This window comes from Phaenicophaeus curvirostris, chromosome 6 (assembly GCF_032191515.1).
Source record: "Phaenicophaeus curvirostris isolate KB17595 chromosome 6, BPBGC_Pcur_1.0, whole genome shotgun sequence".
Classification (NCBI taxonomy): Eukaryota; Metazoa; Chordata; class Aves; order Cuculiformes; family Cuculidae; genus Phaenicophaeus; species Phaenicophaeus curvirostris.
This window is the reverse complement of record NC_091397.1, coordinates 24,550,804-24,568,611: the sequence shown is the minus strand read 5'-3', so window position 1 is coordinate 24,568,611 and position 17,808 is coordinate 24,550,804. Positions and strand designations below refer to the sequence as shown.

Here is a 17,808-nt window from a genome sequence, read left to right as displayed (position 1 = left end):
ACCTGATCCAGTGGGATGTGCAGGGGGGGTGGAGCTAGATAATCTTTAAGGTCCCTCCCAACCCAAACCATTCTATGATTCTATGATTCTATGATTCTATGATTCTATGATTCTATGATTCTATGATTCTTTCTCTCCAGTCCTTTTCCTGCTCTGTGTGTGCCACGGTGACCATGCCTCTGGGCTTGAGCCAGCAGAGGTGCTGAGAAATGGGTGTTTGTGTGAAACGGGGCATCTGAAGTGGCGCTCAGCAAGCCCAGCAAACGTAAATGTGCTCCTTGTTCCTTCCCAGCACATTCTTGTACCAGGCAAATTCCTGCAAAGTAATTTGATGTGAAGAGAGCACAGCAGCCTAAGTTGCAGGTGCAAGAATTTACCAGGCTCCGTGTTTGAAAGGGAACTGCGGGATTCTCACCATAACGTTACTGTATACCTGGCATGGTCTTGTTTGGTGGAGGGGGTGAGAGAATGTCAAGTGAGCGACCGAGGTTTTTATTAATATTTATGCACAGTGACTGACTAAGCACTGATGAGGAGGGACCAAGAGCCCTGATGGCAGGGGGTAAACTTGCTTTAGCTCCAATTTGTCATCAGGCCCCCAGTAAGAGTCTGGTGTCATTTCCAGATCCAGTTTCGTTCTTTCCCTGGTTAAGGTGGCATCTCCTCCAGCCCACTGCTGCCAAAATGGGATTTGCCCCAGGCCTCCTCTCCCCCAAACCCAGGTATTATTTACTTTGGCAGTGCTGGCGTAGGAAACCTTGCTGGCCAACAGTGCAGAAAAGCTCTGTGTTCCTACAGGCAGTGAGTGTATAGCACACTTCCTCATATTTAGGGACTTGTATGGACTAATCCAACACCCTCTGAGACTCTCCCCTTTCCTTTGATCAATTACTTGTCCTAAATCTAAATACCAATTGTTTGGGGAAGGGGTTTGGGAGGATATCCAAATGTCTCTTTCTCATGTGGTGGTTATAAGAGAATGACCCAGATAGCAGTAGAGTGAGCAGTCAGGACATTTCTAACGCATGGGAATTTGCCTGTGACCACTTCCTAAGCACTGCCAGGTTCATGGCCTTGCCCCTAGACTACGTGTGCGCTCTCTGTGTCCTGCCCTCTCTCCATCCTGCCCTCTCTCCGGCTTTCTCTACCTTCATTCTGCTGCACCGACAGAATTGTGTAAGCAGAGCTCAAAAGAGCAGCTGGAGCTACAGAGCAGCAAAACCTCACTCTGCCAAACAGCTCACTCACTGCTGTCTCCGGACTGGCAGAAGAAGAGCAGGGCACCTCTGACCACTAATGGAGCAGCACCCAAAATTACTAGTTCCTGCCACTCCAGATTAGTCACTCTACATGCATGAGTGCCAGCTAAACAGCCAGCAGTGAAAACACAGACATTGCCCAGATGCAAACAGGCATTTCTGGAAAGGACTTAGTGGATGGGGGAGACTAGAACTGCAGCTCTTCTGTGATTCACATCCCTACCAATCAATCAGTTGTGTTCCAAAATACTCTGCACTGGGCCACTGTCTGAGTGCTCAGCAGATAGGCGAGCACTTGTAGCAGCCAGCAGTGTACATAAAAAGGGCATGTTAGGGCTGTAGTGGTTTGCATTTATTACATGTAATGGGCCAGAACAGCATGGTGGGAGAGAAGTATCTATAAAATGTTAACTGCCCTAATGAAAGGAGCTGTCTCTGTAGAGCACTATCTATCTCCCAAGCAAAAAAATCACTTCTGTGCTGTCTGTATTGTGCGTTGTGAAAATAAAAAATCGGGATATAGAAGAACACTTGAGACTCTCTGAAGAGTTTGACAGTTATATCTATGTCTGCTGACACATCCAAGTGGCAGTTGATGTTTACAGTATTTTCCAGTGAAGCCAACATGCAATTTGTCCTGCTCCACACTGACATGATGCCTGGCAACTGGTCAATGAACAACTCTTCGCAGTCCTATTATATTACAACACTTGGTCATGTTATGTATCAGTACCTTTCCATCTGTCTATATAGTGAAACATGACTTGTTTTGAACACGCAAGTTATACTTCTTTGTTGTTGTGATAAACTATTCTAAAAAAGTATCTTGAATGCTCATTTTACACCAAACACCAAGTGAAATACTCTTGGGTGCTTGTGCCCATGCAAAGCTTTGAAAATAGAGAATTGAATCTGTGCCTTGGTTATTGGGGTGGGTTGGATTTATTTTTTTTCCTTCTACAAAATACAGATCTTCACATCGAATACAGTGTATGAGTACTACAGTATATCCCAGGGCTGTGTGTATGGCTCATTTCATTAATACATGAGTATCTCTGAACTCCTCAGGTGGGAACTGGAAGCAAACTATTCTAATTAGCTGGATTGTAAAATGAACACTTACCCTTTTGAAACCTATGCTATAGTCCTAATTCCAGTTGAAAGGTGAGGTTGACATTTTTCTACAATATCATAAATCTCCTTAGGCTTCAAGATTTTACTAGGGTATCTAGCACTGCAGTGTTTTGTTGTATAACACTTAAAGTTGTTTGGTCTTTTATGTGGATCATTGTATTGGCCCTTGGAATATTAATTTAAAATACTTGATTTTAGTTTAGCAGTTCTTTGGAGGCAGTACAGCCCCAACAATCACTGCCAGGCCCTTTGGGGAACAGACGAAAAGAAAATAAAATAATTTTTGGAATCCTTTTCTTTTGCCCAACTCAGTATCGGTCAGCACAGGCAATAATGAAGGGGCTGCGGGACTGCTGTCAGCTATTATTGTGCCTGGCTCGCTCTCAGCATGACTCACTGCAGACAATATATAACACCACTCGGAAGGGGAATGAACAGTAAATACTTGGCCCTTGGATTTTTTTTTTTAATCTCTTCACATTTTTTTTTTCCTCTGATTTGTATCCCTTTATCCTCGCCCATGTGCTATATAAGCTTCTCAAATCTAATGTCCATAACACCACCCCCCACTGATAACAGCAAGCCCTTCCGCTGCTGTAGGGTCTACTTTGCAGAGGTTTACAAGGGGAGGCATTATTGAGAAACCGTAGGTGTTAACCTAGTGGCACAAGGTTGCTCCAACACCTTCCCTCTGGTTTTCCTTTTCTCGGGGGAGGGGTGGCTGCTATTCTACTTAAGTGCACGTCTTGCTTTGCTGCAGCAGCCTGGCTAGTTTAGGAAGAAAACCTTGGGGCTAAACAGGCTAGGAGTGCAGCCAAGGGGGTCAGGAGACAGCTTTAAGGATTATACTACATAATTAGAAGCTCACTCTGAATATGCTTCCTGGTACCCAGCATTCAAATATACAAACCTTTTTAGGTAATAATTCTTGGTCCCTGTTTGTAATTGAAAGATTTGTAGGTTAAAGTTGCCACACAGGGAGTGAGTCAGGAATACCAAACAAATCAGATGGTACTTAGCTGAAAGCTCAAATTATTCATCTAGAATATGAATAGTCTACATACCTTCCTAAATTTACCCTAGCCAGTGAGAACTAGGGGTAAAAGAGAAACAGATGAACAATGACCATGCAGATGATATCATTTGGCATTAGCTTTCTAGATTTAAAAGTGGAGATTCATCTCCTGAAGGGTTTTGCCATCAAAACTGGGCCAGAACATGATTACACCACAAAAAACCTGGGACGCTGAAGACCCACATCAAGCCGATATTGTGCTAGCTCAAAGCAAGTCTATTTTATCTTCAAGTACTCTCAATCAGTCAGAGTCAGGACCAGAATTTAGGTCCTCCATTATCTATATTCAAGGCTAGTAACTTCCCCACCAGCACAAGGTCTTGCTCTCCAGTCACCCCCATCACAGACAAAATGATGTTAAAACCAACAGACTCCTGTAGACTTCTGCATTTGCTAAAACAGCATATTCTGACATTTCAGTCAAATATTCTAGCTGAGTCTACGCAAGCTGCATTGATTTAACTTTCACTGTCTAAAAATAGGTCCTAGCGAGTTGTCGGTACCAAAAAAAGCTAGGAGCGATGGAAAGGAGGAGAAAATACTGAAAGCACATATTGATTATGTTCAGTGTCAGTGAGCACTTGCTCTAATGCTATAATGCACAAATAAATAAACAGGTTACGAATCCAAGCAGCACATACTCGCTGATTGCGGCAAATAACCAAGTATGAACAGGTGTAAATCACACTCCCATACCAAGCTAAGAAAAATGCATATCTTATGTTTGCCTGATTTTCCACCAGAATTATCAGGGGTTTACTTCAAGAGAAGTTGCAATAACCCTGAGCTTATTCTCCATACCATGCCATATTTAAATCAGACCTGGTTTTTTTGCCAGAAAACTGGCCCTTCACTCCTTCAGTTGCATCCCAGTGTACTGTAAATAGGTCTCATCACACATATAAGAAAATGGAAAGAGGCACCAAATAATTAACTTAGTATTACAGACAGAAATGGGAAGAACCTTGCCCTGTGTAGTCAGCACTGCCTTGCAGTTTTGATTAAGGTCATGTGTTCGACTGAATCAGTGCCTAATCTTTTCAACTAATTACTGTCTAGTGCCTGCCTGCTTCTAAGTACTTCATTCATTAAAAATCTGTTTACAATCGTTTCTTTGTTCATTTTTTTTTGAGAACAAAAAGTAAAAGAAAGGACCCATGTTAAGGTTAAACCACATATAGGAAGGAGAAGAGAGATTCTGCTACACTTTATTCAATATGATGTTACAAGAAAACAACAGTTACAGCTGACAAACCATTACAACTTTCATAATACAGACAAATTACAAGGTGTAACAAATAATGCGACATTTATTGTACGGTACTGCTTACTATGCTGTTATTCTGAAGTATATATATATATTTATATTTAATTACATTAACATTGTTTTCATGTACCAGCTCTCCCCTTTTTATTTGTTAGAAAAAGCACACTTCTTAGTGCACCATACGAAAATCCATGTGGAAGCTGGCAAGCAGGGATTTTGTATGCATCACCACTGAAATGCATTTTGGGGGATAGGAATTATTAGTGCACCCTTTACTTTCAGGTTTTTTGCTTATGTGAAAAATGCAAGGCAGTGACGCACAGTCACTCCTCCTAAATGCTGGTAGGGGAGAGTATTGTTATGCTCCCTAATGTAACATAATTCTGTTTACATGGAGTGTCTGCATTTTGCTCCCCAGCCTGTACAGCCTGAATGTTTTATATAACAAAGTTTACAAATCCAAGAATATTCACAGATGAATATTTTGTATATGAGCATACCAGAGCATCGACTACACATTTGGTTGCATGCACTGACACAGAGCACACACGGGTGTGCATCACCCACTGACCCACAGGGAATTTGCTATCCTACCTTATTTTGCCAGGCGTCTGAAGTGCAGAACTCCCGCGTACAAAGAGAAAGCAAAAACTCCAGTGCCTCTGCAAAAACTCCACTGCAGACGGAATTGACAATTTATCCTAAACCATGGTTCTGATTAAAAACAACAGTGGGAATTAAAAGGACAAACCAATCTGGGACACCATACAACAATGCAATGTCAGTGCTATTGGAGTGTCCTGCCTGGTGTGGTGCCTGCTAGGTGTGGATTAGAGTGGATCTGAATCCAGCACGAGAGAGGGCTAAGCCATCTCCAGCTGGTTGACTTGTAGTAAAGTCAGATTCTGTGAACTTGAACTTGTAAGGGATCTCTGTATCGTGCAACCCATCTCTATCACCACCTTCCCTTCCCCCTTCTCATACAGAGTTGGAATATACCCTCCCACTTTTATCTGACTACTACACCTGCTGCCCTGTGGCTGCTCTCTCCTCTCACAGCAAAGCCACATCCTCTCAGTATCATCAAGAAGGATCTACTGGGGCTCAGCCAAGCAGTAGGAAAATGAGAGAGTTGATGCTACTGGCTATCAACTCTAAGCAAATCCCACTGTTTCTCAAGGACTGTACCCCAGAGACTACTGGTCACTTAAGACCAATTTTTTACTACAGACAGCATGAAACAGCATATTCCTTGCACCTGCAGCACTGCTGTAAAGCCAGACTACTTCTTCTTGTCCCCTCTTGTCCCAGTGAGGAACTGATTTGGGGAGGATGAGAGAAAAAAAGCAGGCAAACAAGGCATCCGGGAAGTAGGTGCATAGGTAAGAGGTCCTGGTCACTCATTAATTTAATTGATCATTAGCTGAGACAATCTCACTACTGTTGAAAATCAAGTTACTATTTAGGAACCTAGATATTTACGCACTTTTCTTTGGGCAATTGAGTTTGGAGATTTTGGGGCCAGCTTTATTTCAGTGGTTGCTTAAAAGTGGGAATGGGGCAGAGAAGACAATCTCACGCGCACGTGTGTGTACACACACATACACCTACACATACATACCTTAAGCAAACACTGTACATGAGTCACTATGGATAGTAATGAGCTAGGCTTGTGGGAACAGTTGGGGAATTACTCTCTATATTAAACCTTCAGATGTTTAGCTGAGCAGCATAATTGCTTGCCTCCCAATTTAAGCTGCCAAGTAGATGTGTCTATGAAACTACCTAATTGAAATCTTTGTTACATTTTCAAAAATTCTTCAGATTTTTGCAGCAAGATTTTTTTTCTAAAAATAGCTAATTTTAATCATCAAACTGCACATGATATAAGTAGCAAAGATAATCTATAAAAGACTTTTCTCTTACAAAAGAAGAAACATGAAACCCAAACAAACCGCGTCTAAGGCAGTGTCAGTGTGTGATAAATTCTAGAGTTCAGTGGTCACTTTCTCCCCCTCATAAACACAGGGGGAAAACTGTAGTAAGTTCTAAATAGGATTGTGACTGAAAGTGGGTTTTAGATGGCTTTTACCAAATCCTGAAACAGAGATGTCGTTAGGGAAAACTGTCTTTTAATGGCTGTACAAATATTGAGAATATTTCCATGGTTCAGCTCTTTCAAAGTGTAGACTTGTATCCTAGTTCATTTAGAGGCCTTTTGTAGCTACTTGCACATTGAAGGATTTGCCTTATTGGGTGTTTCTTTTCTTATTAAACACTGCTGGAGTTTAATAAGATGGCAGTAGCACAAATCCTTTCCCCCTCCTTTTAAACACTGAAAGCTAACCAAGCGTTACCACACTTCTTAAAAATGTAATTCAATGCATCCAGCAAGTAAAGGATGTCAAATTAATGTGTAGAATAATATTGCCTAGCAAGTGTTTCTGTCCAAGCAGGACTATAACTCAACAGTGGGTTATGCACCATACCCTGCCCTCTGAATGTAAAGCATTGTATGTGGTCAGGGCAGTTCTATCACACCCCTGAACACAATGTTCTCCCTAAACAGAACATAGCAGGGGCTTCATCTTCTAAAATCACACAATATCATTTTTTTCCAAAGTTTGCATTTGAATGATTCATTCTGGAAAGCTATCTAATGGCACAGTATCTGGTAGTGCCTTCCAATCAGCTCAGAATAACTATGGGAAATAACTGTAAAGGTGCTTTGGTGTGGAACAGTAAACAGTTTGGGATAAGGAAAATTCTCCGCTTTGCTTTGTAAGCAGCAAAGTAACACAGCGAGATTTAATGGCTCATTCAACAAAAGTTTTTCTGTACTTTAGTATCTGCCTTGAATTCAACAGAACTGTTTCATCATCTCTGTTCTCAAGAAAACATTCCACAAGGTAAACAGTGTGAGGGAAAACGTAAGAGATGTTAGCCAAGACCCATAAAAGAAAGAAATATTCTTAAAGGGAAAAAAAACATAAAGAAGTCATTGTACATCTGTCAGCTGCATCCATCTCATCATTTTTGCTTTGTCTTTCTCACAGGCCTATTTTGAAAACTGACATGCCATGTAGCCTAAGCAGAGTAAACAAAATCAGAGTACTGAAGTAAACATGCAATTATTGCCATGATTTTAAAATGGATATGAATGGTCTGAGAAGATAATGAAAAAAAAGAAATAACCTAACAACACTTCAGGAATAGTGGCAAGGTGCTGTAATTTCATCTGAACAGACAAGTTGGGCTTGCTCTGGCAGAAATAGTCTTCCCATTGGCTGCAAAATATGCACAACTCTCAAAGGAAACACACAGTCCTTTATGCCACTGTTGGCTCTTTGTACACTCGTTACTGAAGAAATGTGAACACCAAATGTGTTGTCTTAATGTATTTGAGACATTGCTGGTGAAAGCATAAAAATCCTTACAAAGATACAGAGCTGCAGTGGAAAATCAAACAAAATCAAACACAAAAGACTGAAAGAGTACATGCCATGTATCAGTAAGCAAAAGCTTAATCTTCACATAGTTCTCTGAAATCACAAGGTATCCAAATGCGTGCAAGGTTTTAAATAAATTGCAGGGAGAAAACAGGGTCTTGCCAGCTTCAATTTTCTTTTGAATGAAATCCAGCATAGAGAAAGAAAGGAAACAGGCCATGGTTCCTTCCTGGTGTTGGCCTCCTCATTACGCTTTTGTTCCCTCCTCCAACCTGGTAAATTGAATCCTGTAAGGAAACAATATAAATTATAATAAGCTTCACTAATAAATTCTTTAATGACTTTTAACTTGGTAAAACACAGGTTAGTCCAAAGCCAGTTTTGAAGACACCAGTTCAGAGCACAGTCCAAAGCACTTTTAGAGCTGGTATATCAAGAAAATGAACTTAAAACACCAGTGTTTCCAGGGTGGTTGCCTAAGTGAGATATATTAATCCATATTCATGTACCTCTGCCCCAAGAGCTAATCTTCAGGGGTGCTATCAGCACTCACACTCTCCACAGAAATTATAGGAAGCTCTAAATAGACAGTTTGCTCTTCTAAAGGAGGTCACACCCCATGAATGCAAAGGAAGGTTGCTAATTACTGGCACAGCTTCAGGAGTCCAGAAGCTCTTTTTGCTGCCTTTCTCACGGGGTCCCTAGTGATCACCTTCATAGCAAGGCTTGCAACTAGTTTATGAAGAGGTCTCCTCAGATTTGCTTCCCAAGAGTTATTTGAGGTACCTTGGGCACGTCATGAGCATTTTTGCAAACACAAACAGGTTATGGAGCTCCTTGGTGCACTGCATTTGAACATATTCACCTTTACTTCGATATTTTTCTATAGGCAGATAACTAAAACCTCTCATATACCAAAATTAAGCACTATATCAATAACTTCAATTATGTTGTCTTTTCACCCTGCTGATGATTCCTGTTTGTATAGGCTCAAAGTAGTGATTGGACTTTCAAGAAGGTACCATGATGTTTTTGAGATTTATACAAAAAAGGAGGCAGCCCAAGAACACAGGAAGCATTACTTTAAACTGAAGCATCCAACAACTGCAAGAAGAGCCAGGTGAAGACCAAATGAAGGTGAAATGGAACGGAACTATCAGAAGGATTTTGTAATTAACACATTTAACTCTTAAGAAATGTCCAAGTAAAATCCTATGCCAAGTAATAAAGTGAGACTTTCTGAGAAACTGTAGTTTTCTAAAGTTCAAAATATATTTGTTTTCCAAGGTTTTTCAAGACAAGTATTGTTAACTACAGACCTGCTACATTTTTAAAATGTCATTGCAGGAAGACATACAGATATGGAGGAATTTTAGCACTTAAGAAAAAGAACATTGAAATATTCATTGAGCATGGAACTGGTTTGTATTAGAATGTCCTAAAACTATTTAAATCAAACTGGATAGAGGTTTAGCCCTTATTTCAAAGGCAGGAGAAAAACAAGGCATCAGTTTTGCACTACAGTTTCAAGCATAAAATTTCAATTGTGGCTTTCGTCAGAACAGCCTCATCTCTAAATAACATCTAACTTTCATAGTTTCCAGGGCTCCTGTCATGGTTTTCACGAGCTCTTCTTCAGCCCTTTAAGCACTAGGATACCTGAAGTGGATTAACAAAGGCCTGTTCTTAATTGTGCATGGCAGCATCTTGGGCCCCCTTGGAGCTCCGTCTGCCACCTCTTGAATCCTGTTTGAGTTGTTTCCCAAATGCCTCTGGTGTTTGTGTGGAATCTCTATTCCACGTCAAAGTCCCACCTTCCCCAGGGTCTAGGAGCTTGGCTGAAGTGCTGACAAATCTTGTTTCAAGGAATACATTGATGTTGATCCATTTACCTTACTCTTCATAGCCTTAAAAAAATAAGCAGTGTTTGGAGCATGCTCAGTAGTGAAACACTGTTGACAATATTCCCCATATTCTACATTTCCTTTCCTTCAAAAGCACATTTTAGGGATGACATTTTTGGAGCCGTTCCTTACGAAGAAGCAATTAAATTCCCAAAGCTCCTTCCAACATTAAGCTTGCATGAACAAACTGACAGCTGCTATTATTTAACACAGGGGAAAAAACCATTGCATACTGGCAACCACTGCCAGGACCAATACAGACCAACGGCAAAACACGGAGGACTAATAAAGGGTAGCAGAGGTTCCATAAATGTGCATGGGAGATGACAAACTTTTTTGCTGAACTCCATTTGTTTTCTTGCTCTCTTTCAGTATGAGGGAGCTGACAGTTTGATGACCACAACTCCACCAGCTCCAGCTTTGCTGGGTCCTCCTATGCTAGTGCTGCAACCGGGGTAACTGGTTTGCTGTCAAGCTGAGAACATGTGTAACAGTGTGGTGGGCAACACCACCTCCCATCTTCTGCATAGGCTGAAGGTTTAGACTAGATTAACAGTAATCTCACTGGAAAAGAAGATGATTTGATGCCACACTTCCCCAACGGTTCTGGCTGGGAAAAACTAAAAGACAATGCAACTGAAACAGGGAATGGCTGGTGGTTACAGCCTCTCTGAAGACACACTGAAAGGCACTGCCTGCCTGGTTCAGGAACCCAGCCTGCATGACAGACCCACTGCTTGCACCAGCGCCCTAACAGCCAGGTTGTTCTGAGGATGAACCCTCAGTTTTGTCTGCTGAGACAATTCCACTGTGCATAAAATCCTTATGTGATCTTTGACACAGAAAAAAAACCTTGGTGGTTAGGAGGATATACACTGGGAATATGCAATGTTTACATCTGAATCCCTAATTCATCGAATGTTTATTCTTGACTGAAAGTGGAGTCAACAGGTGAAATCACTTCCCTTGGCCTTGGAGCACACTCTTTGGAGTGCCAGCCTTTTCCTGGGCGATGGGGAACAGAGGTCTACCTATCCTGAGAGAGAGGGAGAAACCAAACATGGATATGCCACTTCTCAGAGGAGTGCTGTAATCACAGTGCTGTGGACCTTCTCTTCACTTTGGTTTTAAGATGAGACTCACATCAAGCACACACCTCCTCTAAACTGGAGGAAGAGAAGGGTGTCTCTTTTATCACAATAGAAAATCGACAATAAAACAAACACAAAATTTTAGATTGGTGTGAACCAATCTTTTTATAAAAAAAACATTGTTTCTTCAGTGGGGCTCCTGAACTGAAACATCAGTTGCTCACAGAACTGAGACCCAAGGCAGATACCTTCACACACTGCTGCTGTTCAGTTCTCAGATGGTTTAGTATTCCACATTTGCACTTTTTAAGATAAATATTAGAAATGACCTTGCTTAGAATTTAATACATTTTCCTGATCATACAAATGAAAGCTTTGCCCGGTGACTTGGCAGATTGTGTTTATGGCCTCTGGTCACACCTTTGCTTATAAAATTGTAAACTGTTAAATGGAATACTTACAACTTGTGATTTCCCAAGAGCAAACCAGGGTTCTTTCAGATCTTCTTTAAAAAGAAAACAACAACAAAAACCCCAAACCAAAATAAACTAAAAAAACAACAAAACCTGAAATGTAATATACTGCCTTAAAAATTAACTTGTGCTTTTTCACCACAGGTCCACGTACTTGTTTTCATGACATCTCTACTAAACCAAATAGAAGATTACCAGGAAGTTAACGATGTACTTGAAATAGCAAGTGACCTAAATTAAGTAACTCAGTTGTATGCTTGTTATCTAGAGAAATCATCTGCTGCAATACATCCTGTTTGTTCCAGCTCCCAAACAGGATAAAATAAGGTGTTAACCCACCTTAAAAATGGCAGACTCCCACTTCAGAAGCAGTAGCTGTTGATGCAACAGTGGTTCTAGGAAGGGATACTAAAGCTTGTAATTTAAACATTAATCATCCTCTCAAGACATACAGCAGAGGAGGGTGACTAAATCCCATATATTTTTCTTATTTTAATTAGTAAAAGAATGTAAGAATTCCAGTAAAAATGCAAATCACCAATTCAATATATGCTCCTTTTGGCAGCATCAGCATCCTTCTCTAGGTGCTTTTAATTTTTGTATAAATTATCATATAGGGTGGAGCTGTGCTCCTGCAGAGTCCTTAGCATGCAAAGCACACTCAGAATGCAGGTCTATTTATGTTGCAGCTGATTTAGCATTATTATAAGAGTATTCATTCTACAATGCCACATTTAAAATAAAAATGTGAGCTGGCAGCTGGGCATACTGTATTCTCTATGGGCTGAAATGGGGGGGTGGCATTTAAGATCATCAATGATGTTTTTTTCTGCTTCTCCCTCCACCACATATGCACACACCATAGATAATATTCATCCTCTCTAAAAATAGTACGCTACTAACAGGTGACTTTTTCCCACACATTTTATTCCTATCTTTGTTAGAGAAGCCATTTTAAAAAGCCAACCAAACATTATCAATACTGCTTGCACTCAGATAATATCTAGATGCATCTTGCTGCTATAAATATTAATTAATTGGATCACCAATACCCATAATGCAACTTTATTTTGACCTACATGCCCTATGAACTAGATATTTTTTGGATTCAATTTTCTTAAAACCAACTGTCAGCATCATGTGATGGAAGAGATGAAAAATGAAAATGAGCGTTCCCGCTGTGCAGGTGAGTGACCTGTGGGAGACAGCTCTGCCTGCCAGGATTTTTCCACGTACCATCAGACACAGACCAATTGATTAGATCATCTTATACCTGCCACCAACTAGGCTCAAGAGACTAATTAGAGAGAGTAGTGCCTGCGCAGGCACCCCATTGACACCTAATTTGCTCAGCCAAAGCCTTTGGGGAGAATGTATTATCTCTGCAGCTGCACTTCATGCATTTCTGATTTGAGGCATAAGCAAGGAGTACTTCTTCACTCTTTTGAGCAAACTGAGTATATAAGCCCTTAAGTGCTAAATACAAGCAGACAAATTAAATCTGGCCAGCCTCCCATAAATTCTTTTCCCCTTCAAATATATATACATGCCTATATGTCTTATTTTAGATCTGTGTCTATAAAATATGTGCACAAACGCAAACGTACAAGTAACGTGTACATGAGTCTGAATGTGTGTGGAAAACATGGGTACACAAAGACACTTCTATAAACATATTCTTTAAAACACGGAATTGTCACAATGCATAGAGTGCCATCTCTTGCAGGGAAGTTTTACTTCTGTGGCATTTAGAAGAATTGCAATTTTTTGTTCTAATTTTTATTCTAATATATTCAAAGTAAATGATCTGCAGCACTGTTAGCTCAGGCTCTGAACTACCGCACAGACAAGGCTCAGTACACTGCTGCTGCTTATAAAGTTGCTCTGTGTATCTTCAGAGGTGTTAATTTAAGGATTATTTCAGTATACAGCCTAGCTTTGTTGAAAGCTTTTCTTCGATGGACTATACCTTGTTTGTGGTTTCCCAAGGAACTATGTTCACTAAGGCCAAGTATAAGATTACTAACATTGCTTTCTGCTGGGCTTTAGTTTTAGCTAGTTATCCATGCCCCAAAATACACAGTAGAGGCAAAACTTAAGGCTGTCATTAAAAATTTATTTGAAAAAAAACAACCCTGACACTAGAAAAACTATGGGTTTTTTTTACAAACTGAAAAGGGATTGAAGAAAATACTTTCTGCTATAAGCTGGTATGTGATTCCTGAACTTAAATACCTTGTAACACACAGGAAAATGGTAGATTTACATCACTTCTAAAATAGCACTGAAAAAAAAAATCTTCCCTGTGATGTGTATATACAGTAACTTTCAGGAGCTGAATGAAGCTGAATTTTTGCAATTTAATTTCAGCTTGTGCCAAAGCCCATCCTGAGGTTGTCAGTTTACAATGTCACCTCAAGATCCTGCACCACCATAGCTAGTTAAAGACACCTTAGCTAAATACACATATCTGTGTGGCCAAAACATCATATAAAACCTCTTTTGCCAAGTACACTATGGATGTGACTTCCAGTCTTTTTCTTAGGATGAGACATAGCTTAATGAAGAGAGAACATCCTCACCTTCCTCCTCTCATACAGGCCACATCTTTTCCAATTTGCTTTACATTATTTTAGCAATATTTAATCTCTGAATTACCTTTACAACTATTAGCTGTTAGTCTTTTACAGATGCAGTAGAATAACAAATACTATCAGTCATTAAAAGCAAACCACATTTGACAAATAAGTAACCAACCATTTATTGATTAATTTTTCATGCTCTTTTCTGCTGTCTTAGTTCCTGCATATTCTTCTCCATAGTTCTAACAGATGAATCATAATACAGATTATATATAGACATGTCCCTGTTTTCAGAATTCCTTTCCCCACAAAGAATTTTTCACAGATGGACTTTGCCTCTAAGCAGAGCACTGCAACTCCAAATAAAAAGGATTTGTGTGTGGAAGGTGACCGTAGTTGCAGGGTGGGTGTGAGGCAATGACCCTAAAAGAAGTGAGTGCTAGACAAGGCCTGTTAGTCAGAAAATAAAAAGTTAGCATGGTAACACCATTATAACCTATATGATTTTATGAGTATACATACACTAAAAAAGTGACATAAGCTTTTAAAGGTGAGGTGTCTGTGGCACAGTGGGTATGAGGCTGGAAAGTAGAAACCAGGATTTTGTCTTTGCTACAGGATGCAACCACAGGCAAGTCACTTTATCCCCCTGTAACCTCTGTTTTGCAACAGGGGTTCTGTTTTACATCCCAGCCTCTGGGTTTAGTGTCGCCCAAATTAAGTGCCCAATTTTAACTACAGTTATAGCCACCTATAGTTTAAATTACATAAATACAGCTAAATGTAACAAAAATGCAATATAAGATCTTCAAACTTTGGAAGATGTTGAAATCGTTACTTGGACTGTCAGTTTTACAAACTGTACCTTTATGTACAATAGGAGTCCAAAATGAAAGTCCTGCATCACCTAGTACTTTGTAAAAGTGCATCCAGCAGTCCAGTTTTGGAAGCTGATTCTGAAGAGCCAAGACTTAACCTTAAATTATACAAGAGTTGCTAAGTAGCATATATGCACATCAATAATTGCAAACCAACTGTGCATAGTTTGCATGCAGGTCTCTTCAAAATATTATAATTAATTCCTTCCTAGTGTGTCTTGTTAGGAAAAAAAGGAATACAAGTCCCGATCTTCACTGTAATATATTTGATTCACAATTTTCACTTCCAATGATATTTGATAAGATGATTGGTTTCACAGTTGATTTGTAAGTATATCATTAACTTTTGAGTAGCTCTGGTAACTTCCAAATCAGTTTTCTCCGAGTCTTTCAGCAAAAATTCTTTCCTACCCTAGCTGCCCACAGCTGAAGTTTTTTCTTTGAGTTGAGAACAAAGTCTACAAAGCCGTTTACAATTACCATTTGAATAAGGCTTCACATGAAAAATGGCCAGGATTGAATCTACTACTCGTCTTCTAGTTTTTTAGAATAAAGCGCAGCCCTCTGTGAGTGAGCTCTGGGAAAACTAATAATTCAGATGAAGATACTACAAAGACAGCAGTGTTACTGAGCTCAATACTGTTTGCAAGCAATGCTATAGAAACCTTATTAAAAATAAAAAAAGCAAGCTGAGCATTTTGGTACACATCAGGACCAGGAAAATATTAGTGCTACTTGTTTGCAAGAAAATACTTCTCAAACCTGACTAACAGCCAAATCCATACAACTTCTTACACACTCATGGTTTGTTTTTCGTTTTCCAAAGGCTTCAGGATTCAGTATGCTATTTGTATTTTTAATGGCTTGAAGATTTGTCTCCTCAGAAATCAAGTCTCTATAAATGCGTAAACTTTCACTCATGATTTTATCAGTAGAAAAACTGAAGGGTGTAGCTCGAAGATTTCTAGATTGCAATATGCAAGGAAACTAAACAAGCCCTCCCTCTTATTTTTTATTTTTTTCTGATTAATGTGATGTGCCTAAACTGCTCTGTTCCTCACCCTGACAACTTGAAAGAAGCCTGCCAAAGAGGAATTTACTGTGAACTGGAGAAATGCTGTCTTCCTGGATCTATAATAAGAGAACCTAAACCTACAGTTTTTACCAGTGTTTGTCACAAAAGGATCCTTACCTCAGCTCTAGCATCAGCTCTCTACTTTGAAACAGGTAAGTAAATGCTATGCCTGAACAAATTTGTATATAGCTTAATTAAAACATCTGAAACAAGGAAAACCAAAAAGGCCTTTCAGTTATGGTTACAGAGAACTCAGAAAAGGAAATACCTGTTGGAAGACAATATACAGCCTGGTTAACAGGTTTATATACTCTGGTTAACAGGTTTATTGCTGGTTTGACCTTCTCTCTGAAGAAAAGGAGCACTAAGAAGAGCTAGCAAAACGTTTCCTTATTGCTCTCTCTTGCTAAACTAAACAGCAAGGGACTGGAGATTCAACTACAAGCAGCTGCGTGTAGGTGAGCTGATCTGTGGAACCCTTCTACCATGTGTCATCTCCGTGGCACAGCCAGCTCAAGGAATTCCCACTGCCCACAAAGCTCACTCCTTATTCCTTCCCTGCAACTTGTGTTCCTGTCATGTATTCTGATAAAACTGTGAGATTCCATGCACACTGGACCACTAAAACTGTCAGAAGCAAGAATTTCTCAGTGATCCAGTGTATATCAAATTTTATAAATACTTGCACCAGCACAGCTAATGGATTGGAATCTGGTGAGGGAGCAAGAAGGAACTGCCCGAGTAGAGCTAGGCAGAATTTATCACAGATTTGCCTGCAAAGACAAAATGATCGTATTACATCCTTATTTTTCATAAACAGCAGTTCTGCAGTGCATTATTCATAACAAAACTTCACTTTCTAAAGTCTGAAGCCACTTCCCAACTCACAAATGGCTAATTATTTTCAGGTATCCAGAAACACATTGAAACCTGTCTTAGCTGGCCACTTAGGGGAGCAGACAGAAGTTGTTGCATAATGACGTGCTCTTTGAAAAGGAAGAAAACCATACTCAAAAGATCTGGTAATACCCGTAAGATTGCCTAACAAGGATAATCTCCTGTACATGTTTCAAGGGAGCAACAAACAAGAGATGGCTGAGAGCCCATGCGTCTGACTGAAAGTTCCTTGGATTTTTTTGGTTGTTTTTCATTTTTTTTGCAATAAAAACATGTTGCCTTGCCAACATATCAGAAAGATGTTTAACAGTCTGGGAAGCTTCAAGTCATATTTAAGCAGAGTTAAGAGGCTTCAGAAGAGATAGAAAAGCTTTGGATTCTTTATAGGTCTGTATCTAGCCTTGAAAGAAGAATACGACCCTAGATAACTCTGCCCCAGTCAGAATACCATGAATGAAACTCATTGATTGCCAGTCTCAGGACTGATAGTCACTGTTAATTAACAGTACTACTTCTCAACTCGAACCTAAGAATAATAGAATCATAGAATAACCAGGTTGGAAGAGACCCACCGGATCATCGAGTCCAACCATTCCTATCAAACACTAAACCATGCCCCTTAGCACCTCATCCACCCGTGCCTTAAACACCTCCAGGGAAGGTGACTCAACCACCTCCCTGGGCAGCCTCTTCCAGTGCCCAATGACCCTTTCTGTGAAGAATT

General features: G+C 40.0%; 1 protein-coding gene across 4 annotated transcripts in view; it reads right to left on the bottom strand.

Annotated features, from left to right (window-relative positions):
- The window catches only part of CDK14 (cyclin dependent kinase 14), a 353,941-nt gene that overhangs the window by 26,987 nt on the left and 309,146 nt on the right, over window positions 1-17,808 (bottom strand). For 3 of the 4 annotated variants that reach the window (XM_069859622.1, XM_069859621.1, XM_069859620.1), the window contains one exon: window positions 4,660-8,471. The exons of the other annotated variant lie outside the window; for it this stretch is intronic. The gene's annotated coding sequence lies outside the window, so the exon portion shown is untranslated. Of the gene's footprint in view, window positions 1-4,659; window positions 8,472-17,808 lie in introns of those variants that run through there. 4 annotated transcript variants of the gene reach the window in all.